Source organism: Helianthus annuus, chromosome 4 (assembly GCF_002127325.2).
Source record: "Helianthus annuus cultivar XRQ/B chromosome 4, HanXRQr2.0-SUNRISE, whole genome shotgun sequence".
Classification (NCBI taxonomy): Eukaryota; Viridiplantae; Streptophyta; class Magnoliopsida; order Asterales; family Asteraceae; genus Helianthus; species Helianthus annuus.
The window spans coordinates 64,591,495-64,616,463 of NC_035436.2; the positions used below are offsets into that span (position 1 = coordinate 64,591,495).

A 24,969-nucleotide genomic window follows, 5' to 3' on the forward strand; every position below is an offset into this window, starting at 1 on the left:
TATAATATAGTATAGATAATTTAAAGGTTAAATTCTAACCAAAGTTTGATATAATTTTTTAACGATTTATTTTGTACAAATTAAATGGCATATGCCAATAAAGATAACACGCATGCCTTGTTTTTTAAACTGCTTAAATAATATTAAATCCATCTTCGGTGGAACCTATTAGCCTAAACTCTTGACCTCGGAGGTAGCAATACTACATTAACTCAAATGGCTTTGCTAATTGGATTTAACCCCGCCTACAACACGAATGCCTTTAGAAAACTTATATTGGCTATTAAATTTATTTAATCGTGAATGCTAGTTTATCGGCCATTTTTTGAATATATACTTGATTTAGTTAAGTTATATATCACTGCCTTTGATTTAGGACGAAGTAAAATATATGTCTATGATAGTTTAAATAGGAACATATATTCTTAAGAATATCCATAGGTTTTAGAATCTTGTGCTTTATTAATAGAATAACCAACAAAAATTAACATGCTATGAAGTTTAAGTATCCCCATTTGTGGCATAGTGGTAAAAGACTTGGATTTTTCAATAGAGACTCAAGTTCAATTCTCACGTGTGTCATATTGGGGTGGATATTGGGCAATGATGGTGACAAACCCACCGGTTTGATCATGAACTGCACCCCAGTTTTCATTCGGTTGTTACTTCAGCGAGGCATCTCGTGTGGAGGTAGTACGGTTTCCGGGGAACGTCGTAACCAAGTCTGACCCACCCAACGTAGGCCCGGTTAAGACAACGTGGTCTGGGTAGATCTTGGGTAGGGCCGTCGTTTAGACGGTGTGACATTGGGTCACTCAAAAAAAAAGTCACCGTTCAAAAAAAATGAAGTTTAAATGTTCTATCACTTTTAACGTTTTCCCTTTTTCTCGCCCTTACTCTGTTACAAACCTAGAAGACCAACATTTTCTCATAAATTATTTAAAACTTGATTTTTTTTTTATTTTGGTTTTGGTTTACAAGGGATTTCTCATCAATGATATGCATATTAGATAGCCTCATAGCCCATCGATAGATCACCATTCACCTCATACACATTAGACAGCTCACAAATTCAACCGTTTTCATTTCCCTTTAATGTTTTATTTTGTATACTTTCTGTTGTGGGTTATTTATCCAGTTGAAAACCTAAGTTTTCTTATCATGTGTCAAGAGGTTAGAATATAGCAATGAGATGAAGATAGTTTTTTATAGGCCAGGTTTGGAAGTTTTGGTAATTTTTTTCTACTCATAAAACATAAACTAAATTTATTGTGCGCTCTCACAAACCTTGATGCATCCAAGTATGGCTACAAAAAGCAATATTAATTACAATGCCCTAAAGACAAAAATGCAAACTTTCACCTGCACATTATGAGTTCAAAAAGTGCAATATGAAGCTGGAAACAATATCAATATGAACCTGTGTATTGTTACTTTGACTTTATGTATCACCCTTCGAATTACCAAGAAGAATGATTACTCAAAGTTTTGGACCTACTGTATAAATTAATATTCATGTAGATATTAGCTATTTAGTATTACTATAACAACGAAACATGCAACTGAAATAGAAAATTACTTGTAGCCATAAACGCAAACCACTTGTTTCTAAGTTGCAGGAAACTAATCTTATAACACGAAACCCTCTATGGTCTAAACTAAAATAACATATGAAATACATAAGCCTGGTACATCATTTAATATATGCCTCCTAGTCCCTTGCACGTAGAGACCAGTTACAGTTGCAACCCTTCAAATCTGCCACATGTTTCAGCATAGCCCTCCTTTTCTCGGTAGTTTTAACATCTAGCCCAACAAACTTTTATACTATATTTGTTACCTGCAAATATAAAAATGGCATGCTAAGTAAACAACTAAACTTTTGTTTATCATTTGAATTAATAAACAACCTACAAAACCTAAATAATGAATCAAAGTGTCTTAACAAACCTGCAGAACGCGACAGAGGTTTCGCGTGTCGACAGTCGGAACGCCAAGACACCGCACCTTACAAACCGGATCCCTTCGCCAATGCGAATGAATCAGCTCCAACATATTATGTGTTAACCGTCCCTTCCTACAAAACCCAATTCATAATTAATAATAATACTAATAATAATAACTTCCTTTACGGATGTGCAATCACCGCATCATTAACCGAAACCGAACTGAATTAACCCAAACCGAATTAACCGAAACTCAGTTATTGGTTATTTTTTTGTACGGTTAACCCAAATTAACTGAACCGAACCGAACCGAACCATTTATATTTTCATATATTTCAAACTTTTATACCTTCATTCATGTATTATACTATTATTTCATGTACTTATACCTCCATTTCATTTATTTATACATCATTTTCATGTATTTATGCATATATTTCATGTATTTACATCTCCATTACATGTATTTCTAAGCAAAAAATTTAGCCCTTGTTTTGATTAGGTTATTAACCGAACCAAACCGAAAACCGACAAATTAACCAAGTTAACTGTATATAATAGTTATATCTTACCAAGATTAACCTGCCGGTTACTCGAAACATGTTGTTTAACAAGCTCGTGTCTCTTAGCTCGGCTCAACGGCGTCCCAAGCACTTCCTCCCTCGATTCAAAATATATGGATGTTCCCAAAACCCTTCGTTTGGGTGTCATGAATCCATGAGACAAGTGTCCTCCATGAGGCAAGTCAAGTCCCTGAATATATAATACATATATTGCTGCAATATAACATAGACAATTTGGATTGCTCAAAACCGAACCTAAAGACAACTCACCATTATGTGGTCATGGGGTTTAAGAACAGCCTATAAACCTCAAAATTAGCAGGTGAACCAGATAATAGTTGAACATTCACACCCCACTTATTTTCATCCAAGTGAAACGATGCTAAGGCTCTCTTTTGACAAAGCGTTTCCAGTTCATCCATGTGCTCGTTTCCACCATATTATCTACAAAAAGTATAACAAATAAAAAAGCAAATTACATGATTACATCAATAAAATTTGTAAATTATAATGACAATTAACACCTTCCTAACACGGAATTCCAGATTTGGGTTTAGTTTAAAAGGATTCAGGTCAGTTCAGGTCGAGCCAGCGGACACGTTTAGATGGGTCGTGTTCGTGTCAACACAGCGAGTTCGTGGTCCGACCTATTTAACCTGTTTACCTAACTCGTTTAATAAACGGGCTGTGTTTGGGTTGACATGTGTAACCCGTTTAAGCAAACAGATCGACATGCCATCTTAAATAGGAAAAAATAAATGTATTAATCATTCGATATTCTTCTCACCAGAATCACACGATCACGATATTCATTGATTTGAAAGTGCGACTGCACATAATAGTGGACCTGCAAATTATCATTTAGATTATATATATCATTATATTTCAAACTTATACCATCGAGTCACTTCACAATTCAGTATAATGAAGTCTTACGGATGCTTTGTCAAATGTGCTGAGGCCTACACCGATAGCAAAAACCGGAAGGCCCTGTCACAAGTAGAAATAAGTGAGCAAAATGAAAAGATTCCAACTGAAGACCGAAAACAATGGAATAATGAATAAATGTAACCTCTTTTATGTAACCGGATAATCCGATCAGCTGCGAATCATGAACTCCTCGGTAGAAATTAGCAGGAATTATGGATTTCTGCGTAAGAAAACTCACGGGTCAGTATATTATTACAAAACATTAAAAAACACAAAGGGTAAAACGGTAAAATCAAATGTTTGGTATTGAATCTTTGAAAATCTATTACGGTTTACATATTGACACTTAAACTGCGATTAGTAGTGTTTCAATGAAAACACACTTTGTGATCTTTTATAACGTTATTGTACGTGTATTCCCTTACATTTGTAGTGTAAAAGAGAACAAATAAGTAATAAGCTTTCTCAAATGTAAGCAAATGACTTTAAACAGAAGCTCAATGCTTAAAAGACTAAAATAATTTCAAATCAACAATTAATTAAAACAATACAAAAGCTCAAAATCTAAAAATTCCAAACTCGGTTGATTCCAAATCTCTTTGCATTAATTCAAGCTAATATAACAGTATAATCTGCAGCTCATAACTGGGATCAGATAAACACGCATTCAATTCCGATTCCTTAACTTCAAATTGCTTCTCGTAAACAGATACCAAAATAATGAAATGAAATGCTGATTATATAGGAAAAAGGGAATGCAAAAACACTATCAAATGTATGGACTGGTTAATAAAAAAAATAAGCACAATGTTTTAACAATAATATCACTTAGTTGAGTGCAATTCAAATGTATGGACTGATATGTACAAACACATATGTAAAATCTTTTGTAGGCATGTTTTTCCATATCAGCAAGATCAAGTTTGTTCAATTTATTAATAATCAATGACCATACTTATAATTCCAAGTTACCAGTTTAAAAAACCATGACAGTTGGTTCATCATCTACACTGGGCTTCTTAAGATCTTCCAAAGTTGCATCAGATTTGTCTTCCAAAGTTCTTCTACCTTGTTGATTTGCTGAGGCCTGAGCACTGATCCGGCTGGCTTGTAGCTGCTCTATTTCAGATGGAACCTGCACGAAACATACTAATCACCTCCTGGTTCTATACTTCGCATTTCATTTTATAAACACACACACAGAATAAATAAAGAAATTTATATAGTAACCTTACAAAGCTACTGCAAGAAACATATATTATCAATAAGTGGACACCAATAACCCAGATCCCATTCCATATCTTTCAAGAAATTCAGATTATGGCAAGGCTCCATACAAAAAAGAAGAACCACACTCTCTGTCTTCACCAACTGAAATAATCAACAACAATATCAATAAAAAGCCTGCAATAATTTATGTTCCGTACATAAACAAATAGTAAAACACATAAAATTAGGGCTTACCAAATGATTAACAATGTGAGAGTCAGAAGTATTCCCTCAATACCTAACAACACACGCCAGATTCTGCACACCGTGATGCCTACACGCATGCTGCATATGTTAAGATTAAAAAAAATAATAAAAAAATATATAACCAATTACCAACCTCTTCATCAGGGATTTGGGGATCTTCATGAACAGAAGTCAAGTTAATAGGTCTCTCCGGGGGGTAACTTCATTTGTAACAACTACTGCAATCTACAGTTTAAAACAATCGGAACCACATAATTAAAATATGAAGGGATTGCTGACCCATTCACAGTTAAGTAAAACTTTAAGCTTACGAATCACCAACAACGCATAACAAGATGCTAGATCTGTGACATCGTAATCATCTTCCACCCACAACCACCATCGTTGATGAACCCAGCGCAGATCTGTGTCATCTTCATCATCTTCCACCCACAACCAAACCGTAGATCTGAAATATTACACAGATCCGATTTAAATAACAAAAAAAAAAAGATGTGGTAAAAAGAAAGGTACCGAGAAGTCAAACCAGTCGATCTGGTGTCGAATCTAGAGAGATTCATCACTGAGGAAGTCGATCTTGGTGTTGGAGCGACTGGTTTCTTAGTGAAACCCTAGAATCGCCAGGGAGAAAGAGAGAAGATGAGGAGAGGAGCGACGATTGTTTTGTCCAGCAAACCCTATTTTTGATGACCCGAGTTCCACCGATTGCAACTATACAAAGCTTCATCTTTCTGATTTCTGGAAAATGAAGCAGATCTACTCGGAGAGCGGCTGAGAATGAAATCGCTAGAGAGAGAGAGATGAGAGCGGCTGAGAGTGAGATCGCCAGAGAGAGAAAGAGAGAGATAAGAGCGGCGATTGTTTTGTTCTAGCAAACCCTAATTTTGATGACCCGTTCTTTTATTGGCCGCGTATTAAAAGGCATTTTCAACACTTTGTGCTTAAATGGTTGTACAATGGGCTTTAAATGGTTGTACAATGGCAAATGACCATTCTTGCCCTTCCTATCTATCTATTATACTAAAGCAAAATAATGGTTGACTATTTGACCATGATGTGGCAGCTCTATTTGGCCAGAGAATTGTGAAAATGGGCGCCATTCTCCTTTTCTCTTATTTTCCTTCAATTTCCTTCAATTCCTTCAATTCTTTATATGGAAACCCACTCAATTCTCAATCAATCAATTACAAATCTTCTCCGATACGTAGTCTCTCCAATCAATCCTTAAAACCCTAATTTCATTCTCATTTATCTTGCCTGTTCCATCGCTCCACAATTGAAGTCGCCTGTTTTGTTTTGCGAAAGTATGTTCTCTGAATCCACAATTTGTACAGGTTTTTACTCTGATTCCGTATGATTTCATATGTACTTTTGATTTTACAATGATACATTGGTTAATGGCCGGTTTGATTTTTTCTTTTTATTTGATGTTTAGAAACCCTAACTTTATATGTCGATGTCTATATATATTTGTTTATCTGAAACCCTACAGCAAGAATTCCTTTATATGTTTTTTGTTAATTAGATACCCTAAACTTTCAATTTAGTGTAGATATTCGTATGTGTGTATGTTGAATAGTGACGTAAATCTGTGCAAATTTTGGGAGATGGGAGCGTAAGATGTTTAGCAAGTGCCAGTATGCAAAGAGGTTAAATCGTTATAAGGAAGTTGGATAATAAAGATAAAAAAAGGATTTTTGAAAGATGTTTGATGTTAATGTCATAAATTTTTTTACATTAAGCAAAAAAAGAGGATTTTTGAAAGATGTTTGATGTTAATGTCAAGAAGCCATTTGATAACTTTATCTGTTCTTACATAGCTTTATTTTAGGTTCTTTTTGTCAACTTTATATGTTCTTACGTTTGATTTTTGCTATAATATAGTGGATGTTTATTGTTGTTACAGGTAACTTTCATCTAATCTTATTTGGTAAGGTACCAAATAAGACCATTTAAGACAATATTTACCCATTTGGAGATCGATTCATATGCGCATTGTAAGGATGTTAACAATTTCAACCGTCGTAGCTTCACTCTGTTGTTACAATTTCAACCATCGTACCATTTAAGTCAAGTGTCCCCATAATTTATTTTTGGGAACTTAAAATATAATGTCTAGCAACTAATGTTCTTCAAACAACTGACCTGAACAATAAAGCAACTTATCATTGTTGGTCCAAAACAACTGATGATTGATTGATGCAAAAAACTACCAATGGTGACAAGAAAAATAAACAGATGATTCACTTACTAACAACTGATTTGATCTACATCTGTGGTGATTGGGCTGTGTTTCTGATGGTAATCTTTGCTCTTTTTTTCATCCTTAAAGGTTTTTTGGATTTACTTGAACTGAAAACTGTTTTAAAAGAAAGGTTTTGCTTTACAAAACTATTTACTATTAAATTCTATAACTAATTTGCGGTGGGTATAGGCATCGGCGTGGGAACTCTTAGCCATTGTACATCAACAGATGACAGTTACTATGGTTTGAGTGAAGTATTCGGGACAACTTGGAGATGACTCAAGGCACGGGTTAACTGGTCAAACTTAGCCCACTAAGTCAGCTCGGTCTACGGCGGGTATTAGTGGGCACAGATTCTAAAACCAACGTAAGGGAAGGTATAAACGATTACTTGAGTTAATTAATTATTTATTTCACACACATATATATATTGGATTGAGTTCGGTTCAGTGGGCGTGATCCCTGTTGGTTCGGTTCAGTAGAGATAACGTTTAGTCTTACTTTGCTTTTCCAATTTAATCCTATGATAGTTATAATTTTCTATTAATATTATTTGTTTTCTGTTTGACATTCTGATTCTGTTTGTCACCACTTATAACATTTACATAATATTTGATATAAATCTGCTTTTATCTTCATTCAAAAAATTGTCCTCTTTGTTTAAAAATATTTTTTATTTGTTTTAAGTAGATAGTTGTTCGAATAGCATAAAGTGTATCTTCTATCTCAACTGACATACGTAAGTGTCTCAAGATGGTTCTTATTGCTGTTATTTTTATTATGTTCTTAGGCTATGGGGTGTGGGGTCATGGATTGGAGCATTATTTCCACCTACGACCATTAATAAAGGGGATAGTGGTTTTGGGTCATGACAACACCTTTAGGGTAGTGATTTTGAATAGTGGATTAAAGATGGATGACATGACGGCTATGTGGAGGGTCATGGTGGTCATAAGGATCATGACGACACCCTTATTGGAATTTTGAACCTTTCCTATATATGTGTATTGTTTATTGTCCAAATGATTTGTGAAGAACAAAAGGTGGTTCACATTACCAAATAGTTGAAAACAAGAACTTATAGGATTAAACTACATAACTCTACTTACAAGCATAAGATATGTTTAGCTTTTTTCATGTTTGTTTTTGATATACCAGCAAATCCTTATTTTTTAGACATTGTTTGTTTTGGTTGATTTACTAATCCATTTAGGAATAGTTGCAAGTTGCAAAAAAAAAAAAAAAAAAAAATCATTTTGATTATGTAATTATTTGGGGTCATTTACTTATAAATCAACAAACACTAAGACTTTATAAAAAAACTAAAAGCTTCAAACTAAGGATGGCAAAAAACTAGAACCCAACGGGTATACTCAAAACAGTAACATATGGGACGTGTATACCCGAACCCTGACGGATATGGGATTAGTTTTAAAAAATATTGTGGATATACATGTTTACCCGAACTATATATCCAATTACATACTTGATTTTTTTTTATTTTTCCTTGGCTACAGTTCCATATTTTGATTTTAAAATAACATAAGCAAGAAAATCGATATTTAGTAAATGCTTTACTTTTGTGGAGTGTTGACTTATAAGACCTATGCTATCAATCAGGCTGGCCATTCTCCTTTGCTATAGTTCCATGTTCTTTTAACTTTATTTTACATTATGCAGTGAAACATTATGCACAAAGGTACTTTGTTGCATCTTTTGGTTAGTTTGTTTTGTAGGAAAAGACTAGAGGGGCAAAATGGTGGGTCACGCGAGTTGGGTAACGGGTCAAAATAGTTGTTTTTATATGCGGGTTGGATTGACCCATTTGCAAATACTTATTGAGCAAATAGAATCACATAAATTACATACTTCAGTAATAATATAGTCATTTGAATAAAGTAATAGGATTTTATTTTTAGCCGACTGTTTGATCCATTTCATAAGCTAAGTTATTTTTGTTTACCTGTTTGATCTTGATACAGAAAAAGCGTAACCCAAATGACCATTTTACAAATAAATGGGTCAAATTGCCACACATGCAAACATACCACTGTTTTGTTTGATCACATGTTTTGTTTTAGATCGATAATGTATGGTCATGTGGGGTGACTCTTTTTTCTTATACTCATGGGAGCTTATCCTTTTGAGAATCCTAGAGATCCTCGAAATTTCTGTAGGACAATTAGGGTAAGATATATTAAGAAAACTGCTCAAATTATATAATATATTTGTTCCCAGCATAATGGAGTTACATGTTGACTTTATGGTCAAAAGTCAAAGCTTGCAAATTATAGTTTCAATAAGTTTACAATGTTTTTTTTTTCTAGAAAGAGTAAATGTTTTTATACGGTGGATAGAGTATATGATAAAGCAGAAAATGTTGACCCTTTTTGTAGGATTTGTCAAAGCTTAACAGAGATCCTTCAAGGTTTTTTTTATGTGAGTGGTAATGCTCTTGATAGTTGCCTAAAGTCAGCGAACTGTGTAGCAATAGAACCATGGAAATGTGAAGTTGAAGACACAACACTTCTAGATCTTATACCGTTTCTTGAATGTAAGCACTTCAATTTATATTCAGATAATATTATTTGATTTTTTAACTGAAGTTAATGCTAGGATTTAAGGTTAAATTTATGGAATGCTAGGATTTATGATGATCCAGGAGAAGGCGGGAGCAGAAGAAACAAGGTCGTCTGTGGCGTTTTTGATGTGATCGTTTCTAGAAAAGATGCAGACAAGTAAATCTATTATATAGATTTGAGATTGAATATGATTACAACTATAAAGATTGTTAGTTGGTTTAACTTTTAGATCATGTCATGAAGAGTAGAAAACCTTTATTTATAATATAACACCAAATGTCAACCACTAAAATTGACTCAATTTGTAACATTATTTAATCTTCTCCAACGTTAAAATTCACTCGAAACACATTAATTTTTGTCTAAAACACTTAACTTTGCTATGAGTCACTTGACTTATTTGTTCATACGAAATTTCGTAGTTCGTATAGCCTTGTCTAAATTTGATGTTATATTGATTGTTAGAGTTATAATTGAATAATTTTTAATTGTTAAATTTAGAATCGAGTAATTATTAATGGTTTTGACTTTTAAATTTGGATTTTATTTTTCCAAGCATAGCAAATGGTTTGGTTTACGATTTATTGGAAAACCGTCCTTATAAAAACAGAATTTTTTATTTCGGCTTTTTTTAATCTTCCGGGTGATGGGTTTTTGGAGTTGTATCAAAGGGTATGATTAAATTTTCGATCTTTCATAATTTTAATGTCCAGGTGATGGGTTTAGAGTTGTATAGAAGGGTAGGTGATTAAAGTTTTGATCTTTCATTGTTATAATTTCCGGGTCACGGGTTTTTAGAGTTGTGTCGTAGGTATGTGATTAAAGTTTTGATATTTTGCTCTCTTAATGTTCGGGTGAAGGATTTTTGGAATAGTATTGAAGGGCAGGTACTTTAATTTTAGATCTTTCGTTATTTGCAAGGGTGACAGGTTTTTTAGAGTTGTATCAAAGGGTAGGTGCTCAACGTATCGACCTTTCGTTATTTTATCAATGCTCTGTGTTTTTTGGACTCTTAAAGAGTCGTTTTACTTAACTATGAGTGTATTTTAACTTATCATTGGAATTGAAATTACAAAGTTTTATACAGAAAATGAGGGCTGGCGGGAAGAGATATTTTAAGACAGAAGACGAGTTTGGTTCCTTCAAGGCTAACCACAATGGTCCCACAACTAAAACCACCTCCATACAATCAGTTCACCCAAATCTACAAACAATCCACACATTCTCAGTTTGCTTTCTTGATTTTAGCCTTCATATTCAACACCATGGGGTCAGGTGGTGTTAAACCATGTTCTTTAGCATCTGGTGCATATCAAATTGACAATAAAAACAATGTGAACAATGGAAGAGCCTTAGAAAGCTTTTTTTGGTTGGTATTATGCTGCTTGTGCGACTGCAGTTCTAATCACTTTCGCGGGTAATGTTTATATTCAAGATCATGCTGGATGGAAGGTGGGTTTTGGACTTCCTGCAATTCTTATGTGTTGATTATATCTATAAACGTGAGGTAGTGTTTAACGAGTTGTAATTTTTGTCTTAATTATTTCTTTCTTTCAATTCGGTGTAACTATATATTCACGTTACTAGTTCAACGTTTATTCAATTAAAAGGTTTATGTAAACGGTGTTAAATAATATATTTTATTGTTGGTCCACCCGTGTATAATATAAAAGTGAAATTGCATTTGATAAACGCTTATCATGGTCCATGTTTTATTTATTTCGGTCCATACGAAGTTTGAAATCATGGATTCTACATATCTATATCTAATAAATATGTAACTGATTTTACCGAATATTGTTTCTTTCTTAATATTACTTCGTAAACAACTATTAATATTTATTTTATTCAACTCGTGTAACACACGGGTACTTAGACTAGTATGCTTATTAAAGTAGTATAGATATATATAGTGGGGTTGAGTTATTCTACAAAGTAGTATAAAAATAAGAAGTGTAAGTAGCCACTATAGAGTGACAAGTGTCTTAAAAGAAATCACGTGGAAATGGTAATTTTGTCAAAGTGAATAAAAAGATGATGCACATGCAAGTCACATGCTATTTTCGCCCTATTTTTTAAACATCCATAACTTTTTTATACGTCATTTGTTTAAAAAAAATTATACCATAAAATCGAACGTCTTTTTATCTTTAGTGTGAGTATCATATTGTTATATTTAGAAAATAAAATCGAAAACCCAGTTGCGTATTACACAATGGACATAACGTAAAACACAATGAGAAAACCCAGTTACGTATTACACAATGGACATTAACACAAAACACAGTGAGTATCAAACTAAAAACACAATGGATGACAACAGATAAAAGACACAATGACTATTAAACTAAAAACACAATGGAAAGTAGACCAAAAACACAATCGATGAAACAGATAAAAGACACAATGGCCATAACGTAAAACACAATGAGTATCACACTAAAAACATAATGGAAAGTAGACTAAAAACACAATTGTTGACGACTGATAAAAGACGCAATAAGTGAGGTCAAGTATAAGACACAATGGACAAAAAACTAAAAAACAATGAGTACCAAACTATGAACACAATGGAAAGTATACTAATAACACAATTGATGACGACAGATAAAAGACACAATAAGTGAGATCAAATAAAAGACACAATGGACAACAAACTAAAACACAATAGACAACAGACTAATACACAATGAACAACAGATTAAAACGTAATAGATAACAGAATAAACACAATGACCAGAACCTATAACACAATATATAGAGTACCCAAATATAACACAATCTTTATTGTGTCATAAATTGTGTTATAAGTTTTGATAAAAAAACGCAGTGGCCTGAACCCAAATTAAAGTTGTGTTATAACTTTTGATAATAACACAATGTATAGAAGTCCTAGGAAAAACGTAATGAACAAAACCCAATTAAAAGACATAATGATCTGAACCTTTAACACAATGCAAAAAAAAAAAAACAAAAAAAAAACAGTAAACATGAAATTTTTTATTTTATTTTATTTTTATATGGCAATATCATACTCATATTAATAATAAAAAAACGCTTGTTATTATGGTGAACTTTTTTTTTTTAAATGTCGTATGAAAAAGTTATGGATGTTTTAAATTGATGGGGGAAATTGACATGTGTGTTGCATGTGAAGAGAGAAAGTAAATAAATGTAGGATTCCTTTTATACCCTTCCTTTATCTTCTTTCTTTAAAACTAATCTCAACCTTCCAAATCTTAGATCAATTGACCGAAATCTTGCTTACCCTTCTTGTTTAATTTTCCTTTGCATTTGATCATAATCCACGTAAAAAAAATATTAAAATTTATGTGTGCATAGTTTTATAGAAGTATTACCTACTTATAAAAATACGACCATTTTGTTGTACATTTTTGTAGATTATGTACAAAATTACTATTTTTTTCTCACGTACCTTTTTCGCTTTATGATCACCATATTGAAACGTGTGATCCTTCTTACAACAACATTGGATTAAATATTCGACCTTTATGGGTAGGATAATATAATATTCTACTCCCAATTTGATAACTAATATTTTTTTTTTCTTTTGACAATTGACGTAGAATATAGTAACACAATTTTATTTTTTTCATTCTCTAGGATATGTAAAGTGCTATAAAACAAAACTTTTGAAAATATGTCACATGTGTTTTTGCTCCTCAACCCTTGAGGAGCCACCCACGACATAATAGTTTACATCCTTATAAATGAAAGGTTATATAGTAAGCTTTAAAAAAAAACACTTGTGGGGTCATCTTCTTCACCTAGTTTTCTCTACAAATTTGTTAAGACTAATTTTTTTTTAAATGGCGACTTTCTTGTATTAGGCTACCACACTCCTCAAATTGGAGAGCTCTGTTGCCTATTCCGGCCAGACTATGTTGTATTAACTGGGCCCACGCTGGCTTCAGAGTTTGTCTTGGGCATTTCCCCGGAAAACCATACCACCAGCTGCCACTTGACAGTAGTTGTGTCACCACAAGAGCAGAACTCTCTGGCGTAACACACGGTAGGACGAAAACACGGGTGGGCTCAGGATTGAGCCTAACACCTCTGCAAGGAGACTAGGCTCTATCCATCGTTGTCTAATCTACTAAGGTGACACAAGTGGGGATTGAACTTGGGTCTCTATTAGAGAACCCAAGTCTTCCTACCACTAGGCACAAGTGGTGGATTTCTTTAAGACTAATTAATGAGATATCGATAGATTTGTCAATAGAAGATTGTGTAATAATCCAACGAATCAATACCATTATTATTTTGACAATGAAAGATATGCATAAAGTCTTGATGGATGCTGTGTATGGATATTAATTTCTCGAAGTTGAACATCAACCATCTTGTCCTTGTTGTCCAAATACATTTAGCAATATGACCAAGTTAGTTAATAAATGTTATGATGATTGTGACACTGGTTTCTTAGGTGTAGGAGACATTAGCATTAGCAAATAGCGAGCAAGGATGAAAATTCTTAACACGACAAGAATACGGAGGTCTGGTTTTAGATTGGTTAATATAATCCATTTATTAAACATGATAAGCCGAACATGATTTGTTTAATAAATTGGTTGACACATTAACGTGTTTAAGTTTAAGAGCTTTTAAAACCTTTAACAATTTTAAAATATAAAGTTTGATATTTTGAATTTTAATATCCCTTCTAACTATTCATATGCAGTAGTGAAATTGATTTTCTCTAGCTCTTCATAACTTTTAATTTTCAACAATTTAGTCATTAGTTCAAACTAGTGAATTATTCTCCTTTAACCTTTGATTCTTCTATTGTTGAGCTAACTATATAAAATCAAGTTTATCAATTAGAAATGAGTGATAAGAAAACAAAAACAATTAGAAAGGTTGATTTTAGCGGGGCTCATTAGTTGTTTAATTTGTTACCAAGTTGATATGTAATAATTCATATTTGCAATTGAGCTTTAGAAAGGTCAACTCTGACATAATTTTATATTTTTCGACACAACACAAACAAATAAATATATGGTTCGGGTTTGGGTTCACTTGTTTAACATGAATCCCTTCAACTTGTCAACCTGACAGGGCCGTCCTCAAGAATCCTAAAAAACTTTAGAGCCCTAGGCAAGTATAAAAATTGTCCCCCAGAAAATTCAAACTTCTATTGCGTAATGCGTTGGCTCCCCTTTGATTTGGTTTAAAATATAGACTAATGCCTAATTTAAATGGTAAATGAGTTTAATTAAAAGATGGTTTAAATGTTTAATGGGCCTAAAATAAATCAAATGTTAATGAGAGAGTGAGTCTAAACTAAAAAAATATTTTTAAAATTAGTTATCCCGCACGTTACGGCCGAGACACGGTGGAAACTCGGTCGGCACTTAGTTAAATAGTAGAAGGAAAAAAGATCAACAAAAATAAACCCCCAAAATTACATAATTTTGTTATGTTAAATTTGAATTAAGTTTACATAATTTTAATAAAATTACCATATTATAAATTAGGAACATGTTGGTGTTTTTCATTTTTTTACACCTTAACCTCTTTGTTTTTTTTTTATTTTACTTTTAACATAAAAATTTTCATTTTTTACAATTTAACTAAACACATTTTTATTTTAAACGTTGATCCCCATATTTTTCATCTTTTGTAAATTTTTCGTTTTACGTTTCGTTCTAATTTTGCGAGTGAACACGTCGCAATGTGCGTGTAGATTTCAACATTTTTCGTCTATTTTTTCCCGTTTGACAGGACCGTCACAACGCGTCTATTTTCCCTTGTTTGATAGGTTTGTCGCAACGCGCATGGTCTTAGATCAACTTAGTTTTTCTTTTCTATTTTTACATTTCAGTCTAATTTCTTCGCATTAAAATGCCGCAACAGGCATGCGTGGTTCAACGATTTACATATGCTTTTCGTTCGGTATTATTTTTTCCTTTTTGTTTATTTTGTTTTTATGAGCTTTTCCGGTTTTACTGGTCGCTGGTAGTTGTGTAGCATTAGTGCTACTTGACAAGGTTTATGCCCCCGCTATAATGCGGGAGACTTAATACTAGTTTAAATTAAATTTGATTATTAAGATAGGAAAAAAATGAATTAAGTTCTATCACATTTCCTTTAAATAAAATACTAATGAATTAATAACATTTTTTATGACTAAAAGAAAGCTACATCTAAGATTTTCTATAAACTTCATTTACCAGATGAAAAAAAAAAAAGTTGCGCACGAGCATGGATTCAATCCGCAACCTATTAGTTAGGGGTGTTCAAGATCGGATTATTCGGTTTTCGGATATCTGAAAATTTCAGATATCCGAAAATTTTGGATAGTGAATATTGATATCCGAATCCGTATCCGAATTCGGATACGGATTCGGATATCCAAACGGATATCCGAATTTATAAAAAAAAACACAAAACAAAAAATCTGTTTCGTGTATAGATTAAAACTAAATTTATATTCGATTTTTCAAATTTCCAATATTGAAAACTAAAAACAATCATAAATTCACACGAATACAATTATTTACTATTTTTTATTAATTTTTACAATACTTTAAACTAAATATAATGCTCATATACTATATATATTTATACAAAAATAATTAGTTTTCGGATATCGGATAATCGGATTATCCGAAATTTTTGAAATTCATATCCGAATGTGAAATTTCGGATATTTTAGACATGAATTTTCGGATATTTCAGATTCTATTTCGGATCCGGATTTTGTTGAACACCCCTAGTTAATGACTTAATGATTTGAACGTACATATTTTATGACATGAAGTAACTTAAAATTAACAATAATAAACTAGCACTTCATAGTAGTTATTATCGACACGAACTAGAAACCTCACTCTCGTACATATATCCATAGCATCAAAAATATCTATTTACATTATAGACGGTAAAGTAAATAATAGTTCTAGTTACATGACGAAACGCAATTCCAAAGCTAGCTAATATGTTAACGAAGATCACATGACCAACACCAATATGGTTGTAACTTGTAGGCTGGTTCACAAAGAAGGGTTCAAGCTTGTGGGTTTCTGAAAACAAGCTGACCAAAATGAACTTAGTGCTCGGAGACGTTGAAAGTACTCCCCTAATGCAATCAACCCTCTTGCAGCTTGATGGGTGGTTAAGATTTGAGACATTTATTAAAACACTTGTTGTCGTAGGTGATCCGCCTGCGAGTTCTTCAAATGTAAGTTGGGGAGTATATTAAATTTTGATGTCATATGATTTATAAATAATTTTTAATCGTAATAGATTTTTTTTCTTATAAGTAAATTACAAAGTAGACGCACACAATTTATAAAGATAATTAGGCCCATATTTCAATTTAGAAGAGAAATGATTAAAAATAAGTTAAACTTTTGATTTTTTAGAAAAATATAACATTATTTACCTGGTTCAAGAAGTTTTCGATTCCTTCAAGCCTCTCCATTGCCAAAGTCATCTGCGCATTGTAACTTCCAATTCCGGTTATGTCGATGGTGATACCTTGAGCAAGAGTTTGTTGAAGTTTATCCATTTCTGTACTTAGTGCATCCTCGTCTTGTTTGCACGAATGTTTCAGGGTCGAGAGACTCATGACTTGTTCTTCCGTTAGTGGCTCAAGTTGTGGCGTTAGCATCTACCATGTAAAAAGAAGACAAGAATAAATATTGCAAATTGTAAATTAGGGTTAAGCAAGTTAGGATAAAACTTGTCTTTTATTTCTATTCAGATATATATATATATATATATATATAGTTTTATAAGAAATAAAATGTATGATCTTTTATGTTATGGTAGATATCTTTTTGTATCTCAACTTAGCATTATGTTTTTCTTTAATGTTTTCCATATCACAATAACATACATAAGAGTATGTTTAAACATATATACCATATAGGGCAAATGTGAACTCTTAATAAGTAAGTACCCACATCTTACACATATGAGTTCTGATGGTCGTGGTCCTCCAAGCCATTGAAAGAGCCTTTCGATAGGCGTTCTCCACATTCCATACATAAAATAGAACACATCAGCCTTCATAGCGTTAGCTTACATTTGGAAAAGCTCATAGTAGTGGTTCAAGCTACTGTCCACGGATATACGAAGATCTGGTTCGCTTACTTGATTTTGCAACATAATCTTAAGTTCGTTGTCCCTCTTTCGTTGTTCAAAAACCCACAAATCATACATGATCTCAAACGCAACGATACCTACATATAAGTTGTCCATATTAATAAATTTTTACATGCATTAATATAACTTTATATTATGTAACATGTTACATACCTGAGTTGATGTTACTAGATGATATACCATTGCTTGTATTAAGTAAACCGCCACACACACCCTGTTGTCGAGATCTCTCAAGTTCCTGCTCCAATTGCACCTACTTCAAACGACACGTTGCTAGTTGTTGAACATATGCCTAAAAAGAACATCAACGAAAAATAATTAACCGAAGAAAATCGAAATAGTCATATTAGTTAATTGTGATGGAAGATATAAATAAACCATTTACTTTTTTTCTTAAGCGACTTTTACGTGCAGCTTCTCTGTTTTGTGCTAATCTTCTTTGCAACTATAGGTGGATAAGCAAATACACACAAAAATATAGCATTAATACACATTTATGTAGGGGTGTTCAAAAAAATCCGTATCCGAAACCGAATCCGAAATATCCAAAAATCCGTATCCGAAATATCCGAACTCCGAAAACCAGATAATCTGAATTTTCGGATTCGGATTCGGATATGAATTTCAAAAATTCCGGATAATCCGGTTATCCGATATCCGAAAACTAATTATTTTTTTTATAAATATATATAGTATATGAGCATTATATTTAGTTTGAAGTATTGTAAAAACTAGTAAAAAAGTAGTAAATAATTATATTCGTGTGAATTTATGATTGTTTTTAGTTTTAAATGTTGGAAACTTAAAAAATCGAATATAAGTTTAGTTTTAATCTGTAAGATCCTTACCATTATTTAACGATTTTCGTACTATTATCAACAATTAAGTGTGTATTTAAATATACACATTCATATAAAATGCAGATTTACAAAAAAGTTTTCTTAATAATGATTCAATACAACATAATGCGTATAAATTTGTCGTTTAAAATGACGACGAAACAAAATGTGCGGAAGCTTCTTTTTCATGTGTTCGGTTCTTCCTTGAGCTTGATCTTCAACCGGGATCCTTCTGACATTTACCTATGACCAAAACCAACTAAAAAGTTAGTTTTAATAACTTATAAACCAGTTTAACGAATTCGGAATACAAAATAGCGAAATATAAAAATTTTTGCTAGTTCAGGAGTCTGTCGTGGCCCGCGACAGACTTGGCTTCTGCCCTCGCGGGGCGCCACAGCCTGTGGCGGGGCGCGGCCGCCTAACATGTCTCTGTCGCGAGGTGCCACGGCCTTATTTCAACAGTAGGTTGTTCCCTGTTGCTGCATATTTGCCCAGCTAAAGTTTTCAACCAATATCTAACTTCAATTTTGCATAACTTTCGTTCTACATGTCCGTTTCGCGTGATTCTTTTTCCTACGCGACCGTAATTTGATTCTCCATCACATGGAGTGAAAACCCAACATTCGATTTCACAAAATCTTTGAGTCCAAGCTCTTGGCTTGAAATTCAATTTTTGCACTTTTTGACTCGTTTAAGTTTTAAGCCGCTAACTTGTTTCTAACTTATCAAATACATGCTCCAACGCATTTAACACAAATCTTTAGCTCGGGATCCTAATTTACATGAATTACGCAACTAGTGCACAAGCTATGCGCCTAGATCCGTTTTGACCCGTTTAAGGGAATTAAGCAATTTAGCCTAAAACTAGCTCTTTTCTTTTCGCGATTCGTAATTCCACATCCGAATTATCTACTTGTATTCCCCCACAACTATCCTTGTGGTGGATTCGGTATAACTAATTTATTATTCCAACTTACCCTTCGGTTGGTCATTTTACGCAATTGACCCACTTCAGGCATTTGATCCACAAATGTGTATGCCGATACCTTTTATCCAAATATACGGTTACATATTTGTAATTCACATTCCTAAACAACCTCAAATGATCGTTTGTCCGACTTTCCCATCAAGGGCTTTTTGGTCAAATTTAGCCCCCCATTTACGACGAAGGATTTTTGCCACTTATTTGACCAAAATGTATGTTTAACTACAATCATATTTGTACGTACCTGGCTCGGATCACACACTGACCCGTTTTAATACTTTGTCTCGATATTTTGCTAATTCATAGCAACGCTAAATCATAAGCCACTTTATTCTGTAAGCATAAGACTCGGCAAGTACTTATTAGTCATTATTTGTCAAATGGTATCTCCATTACCATTTGACCCGTTTGGTCTAGACGACCAACATTTTGCGCTTATCATTAAATGAATTTATTTATCATTTCAGATTTCTTACCATTTAGTCACGTCTACTACTCCATTTCTTACATGTTTAACCCAATGTAGCTTAAGCCACCTGGGTATCGTTTTTAAGCCCCGACTTTTATCCATTTATACGTGACTAAATCCCCCTTTTTTCCCCTTTTTATTCGTTTAGGCTTACTTATAAAGTAGCCATTCGAAAACACATTTTATTTATATCACTTCATGACCAAATTACCATTTTGCCTCTTTTATCATTGAACATGGTTTTTTCATCATTAGATGTGCTCCAACCCGTATCGTTTCGGGTCGGAACCATGACTTGAATATCATCCTAATCGTATAAGAAACTTTTAGAACAAACACATATTCTACAAAAAGTGTAAGTTCCACTTACCTCGCATCCGAACCACGCTTTTCCTTTCCTTCTTGATTCGTTTGACCCGCTTCCTCCCAAGCCTCCATCTAGGTTGTCAAGAGTCAAACTATCATCATAATTCGTAAGACGGTTAGTTTAGTCATTATTAGCTACAACTATTCCGTCTTACAGATTTTATGTCGAATCTATTATTCGACTTCATCATTGGTTAGTTTAACTTTCTAAAAGTTAACTACCGTTATTCATATGACAAGTACCATTTAAATTAAATCATCATCATGATTAGAACTCGTATTACCCCATATCACACGGGATAAATCAAACTAAGAAATCACGCGTTTCATTCTCAATTTCAACATATGAATACTCGTTTAGGCATTTTAATAAACACCTTACGGGCAAGATTATTATACCACTTTTATCTAGTTCATTACTAGCTTTTAACCCAATTTATATTATCAAAAATCAAGCCCTCGGTTCAGTATTCGTGAACATTATCACTATCTTACATCATAACATCAGTTTCTCACAATTCAATATACATAATCATATGTTCAATACAATAATATTAAACCCACTTAGCACACATATAGGAATTCACTAAATCATTCAAGTCATAGCATCATATGTATGATTTTCACTTAGGGTTTAGTTCCTAAGCATGTATACATCACTAATTTAGCCATAGCTTCTCTAATCCTTACAAAATTCGCGAATTATGATGCTAACTCAAATTTTGCAACTTCACGAATCATCAAATTTTTACATACCTTATGAACCCTAGGTTGGGTGATCATTAATTCACGTTCGGTTGTGAATTTAGACTTCATTTGATCTTCCGATTTGATGATTATGTTGGAGCTTAGTGTTTGTGTCACACCCCCAAAATACTACCTGCGAAAACACCACGAGGCATGTGACGTACCAGGATCTAGCCACCAATCACATTGAACTTATAATGGTACTTAAATAAAACTTTCATTCATTAACATAAAGTGTTACAAACGTTACATATCATTCCTTGTATACAGCGGAATCATAACTCAATTGTTACGTGTTTCATAAATCATGTGTACATAAGCCATTCTTGTACTGCGATTCCATGTATCTTGACCCATGACCACTCCAGCATCCCAGACAGCAAGTCCCAATGATATAAACCTACAGACCTGCAAGCATGCGGACAAGTGTGACAGACGACGCTGGTGATTTCAAAGTTTTGTTAACGTGTTTAGTTACCAGATATGAGTATAAAACGATTCAATGATTTGATGCTGTAATAACTCGTTTACCGCTGATGGCTTAAAGTTTGTTTGCCCAAACCCCATTGCCTCTATCAAAGCAATGGTCAAGACTGGGATCATTAGTTCACTCCCGACCTCCCCGGTGCGGTGTGAGGTTGCCAAACCTAAATAGTGCTATTAACTAATACCCCGTTGCCTCCCCGGCAACAATCGGTAGATGGGACTTAGGTGATAGATATGCGAATATTAACAAACATCCCAATAACCCGACGTTCCTCCCCGGAATGATTACCAGATGTCCCTCCCCGAGACGCATGCTTGGAAAAAGAGCAGTGAACTCACCTTAGATTTGCTCGGTATGTTACGTTACATTACCCGTTCCCAGTTGGTCAACCAAACCCTATCGTGGTTACCAATCAACATCAGTATAATGTTCACATATATCACGTATCTAACGCACACGTTGCACAAGTAGTAGACAAGTATGACACACGTGCTTATACAAATCATAACCGTTAATCATGCAGTCCACTGATCTATAACATTTGTCATAAAATCACATAACAAGTGTTTTATTCCCAAACCAGTCTACACCCCATGTTTATGACACATATCAACATTCATAGATACAATGCCAGTTTGATCATTGTCATCATCATCAAAACAATAATCCTAATCCATAATCACATATCATATGGTCACTTAACAGAATCTAGTATACATGCTACCAGAGATCATGGATTCCACTTCGGATTCCACTTCCTTGATCACTATGAGATTATGATAACAGTTTGTCCTCATGTATACATATATGTATATACCAACACACATTTATGTCATACGTTCATAATGAATGTCTACATCTAATTTAGGCCATGTTAACTCATGTAATCTATCAAGAATATTATCAATCTGTCTAAAATATTGTCGGCCATTAATCAATTGAATTGTTGACGGGTGTTTGTTGGTATTAATTGTTCAAACAGAGATTCACGTGAACATGTGAGTTCAGTTCTCGGTGCATGTGATTTGAATCAAAGTTGCATGTGGTGACAATCAAGTCAAGAGATAAGGTTTAACAGATTTGGTCCAATAAGATTGTATTAATATCTCGGCCCAATACAAAAGTCAGTGGAATCTTAAATTGTTCATCAGTCCAATACTTTTGTTCTATATCACGTGTCTCTCGGGTTCTGCTCATTACTTACACGACGAAATATCCCGGTGACGAAAGATCTTCTTTCGTCGGCATTACAGGTCACGAAACACCTATGTTTCGTCAGAATTGCAGGTGACGAAACACTTATGTTTCGCCATGATCACAGGTGACGAAAGTCCATGAGGTTTCGTCGTCGAGGTCTTTCGTCATTGTTCCTGAACCGCCGTCGAGATCCTGTGTAACCCTAATCATGCATAAACCATCCATGAACAGAAATCTAAACTATAATCTGCCCCCATAGCACATATCACAAACAATAGTTTACAATGAACATTCATGAATTATCTACCCATTTAAGCCTAATGTGGTTATGTGAATGATAAGCAACCAATTAAAATCTGATGAATGCATAAACAATCAATCTTGTTCGTAGCTGAAAGTATTCAATCAATCATCAGCATATTCACCCCTAATCAAAACATCGATTAATGAAAATCAAGTAGAGGGCATTATACTAACCGATTTGTTAATGAAAGAGAGAAGAGGGGCAGTCGTCCAACTTCTAGGGTTTGTGATCTTGTGTGACCTTATGTGCATATTCGAGGATTATGGGGCAACAACCACATGCAATCCATATTTTAAAGGGTGTGTGGGTGGGCTCAGATTGGTTTCGAGTGATGTGGGCCGAGGAAAGGAAACATGAGAGAGGTGTGGACTCCGGCCCAAAGTGGGTGTGTGTGTTAAGCGAGTTTGTGGCCCAAATGCATCAAGTAATTTCACGGTTCAATCTAGTTAATCACCTAACTTAATTAAATGACACATAACACACATAACACATTTAGTTATTTCTCGCGTAATAACTGATCACCACATAAACATTCAGTGGTGCACAACGTAGAGACGCAGGTCAAAGGTTCGGGTTGTCACATCATCTCCAACTTGAAAGAAATTTCATCCCGAAATTTGACAAGTAATCCCAAAACAGCAAAGTGTTAAGTCAGGATGACTGTGGAATTTTTCCGCAGGTACCACATCATCCCCAACTTGAAAGGGAATTTCGTCCCGAAATTCACTAGTGATAGCAAAAGTCGATTCAACCATCTGAACAATTGAGGATACCAAAGCTTTATCAGATCATTGCATTCCCACGTGGATTCCGATCCACGCTTTGAGCTCCAACGAACTCTCGCGATCAAGATTTAACTATGCTAACGAATCTTGACTCCCTCGTCCATGTTTTCAATATACTCCTTGCCAACTGCAACTTGTCTAATAAAGGTGTCACAAATGTTTCATAAGACAAATACCGCTTTAGATTCAAGACTTAAATGACATTGTGCACGTTACCCAATTCGTCAGGTAACTCGAGTTTGCAGGTCATGACCCTGATTCTTTCCAGAATTTGAATGTGTTGGTCCCTCGGATGGGATCTTCTTGTTCGAAAACGTAGTTGAATCGTAAATGATTAATGCGCGGAATTCATGTAATCACATAGCAGATATACAAAGACAACATTCTTCTCTGAATCACCGTCTGAAATTCTATTGAATGATGTGAAAGTGTACAGGAATCAGAAAGAACTCAGACTTACAAAAGGTAGCTAGAAAGTGAAAGTGTCAAAAGGTTCTAAATAAACTGACTTAACAGCTATTTATAGGCAAGGACAGAATAAGAGAGTGCTGGCCGATCGGCTGGACTAGCCGATCGGCTGACAATGCTAACCGATCGAACAGCCTGTTCGATCGGCCGGGCTGTCCGATCGGCTGGGCTAGCCGATCGGCTGGCAGCATGAGCACTTAACAAAAACTTCACCGTTTTCTGTCCTGCTTTACATACAAACATACAAAACATATACACAACTATATAAAACATATGACTACATGTTGACGGAAGCTACAGAGATTATTGCACTAACAGACTCCCCCTCGGATGTAGCTGTAGTTCCTTCCAACATAGTCTTTATTTCCTCCTGTTGCATCTCCTTTCTCTAGCCTTTTGTCTTCTCTGTTCAGCTCGTTCTTCTAACATTCTTCTTCTTTTATG

At 34.1% G+C, this 24,969-nt stretch overlaps 2 long non-coding RNA genes across 2 annotated transcripts; one reads left to right on the forward strand and one right to left on the reverse strand.

Moving 5' to 3' along the window:
- Nucleotides 1–4,721: 4,721 nt before the first annotated feature.
- On the reverse strand, nucleotides 4,722–5,182 carry LOC110896761. Its single transcript, XR_002568145.2, has 3 exons — nucleotides 5,049–5,182; nucleotides 4,904–4,982; nucleotides 4,722–4,810 (listed from the first exon to the last, which is right to left on the reverse strand). It is a non-coding gene; the product is annotated as an uncharacterized LOC110896761 (long non-coding RNA).
- Nucleotides 5,183–7,350: 2,168 nt separating this feature from the next.
- On the forward strand, nucleotides 7,351–10,244 carry LOC110895138. The gene is made up of 3 exons (XR_002566922.2): nucleotides 7,351–7,537; nucleotides 9,557–9,714; nucleotides 9,806–10,244. It is a non-coding gene; the product is annotated as an uncharacterized LOC110895138 (long non-coding RNA).
- Nucleotides 10,245–24,969: the final 14,725 nt, after the last annotated feature.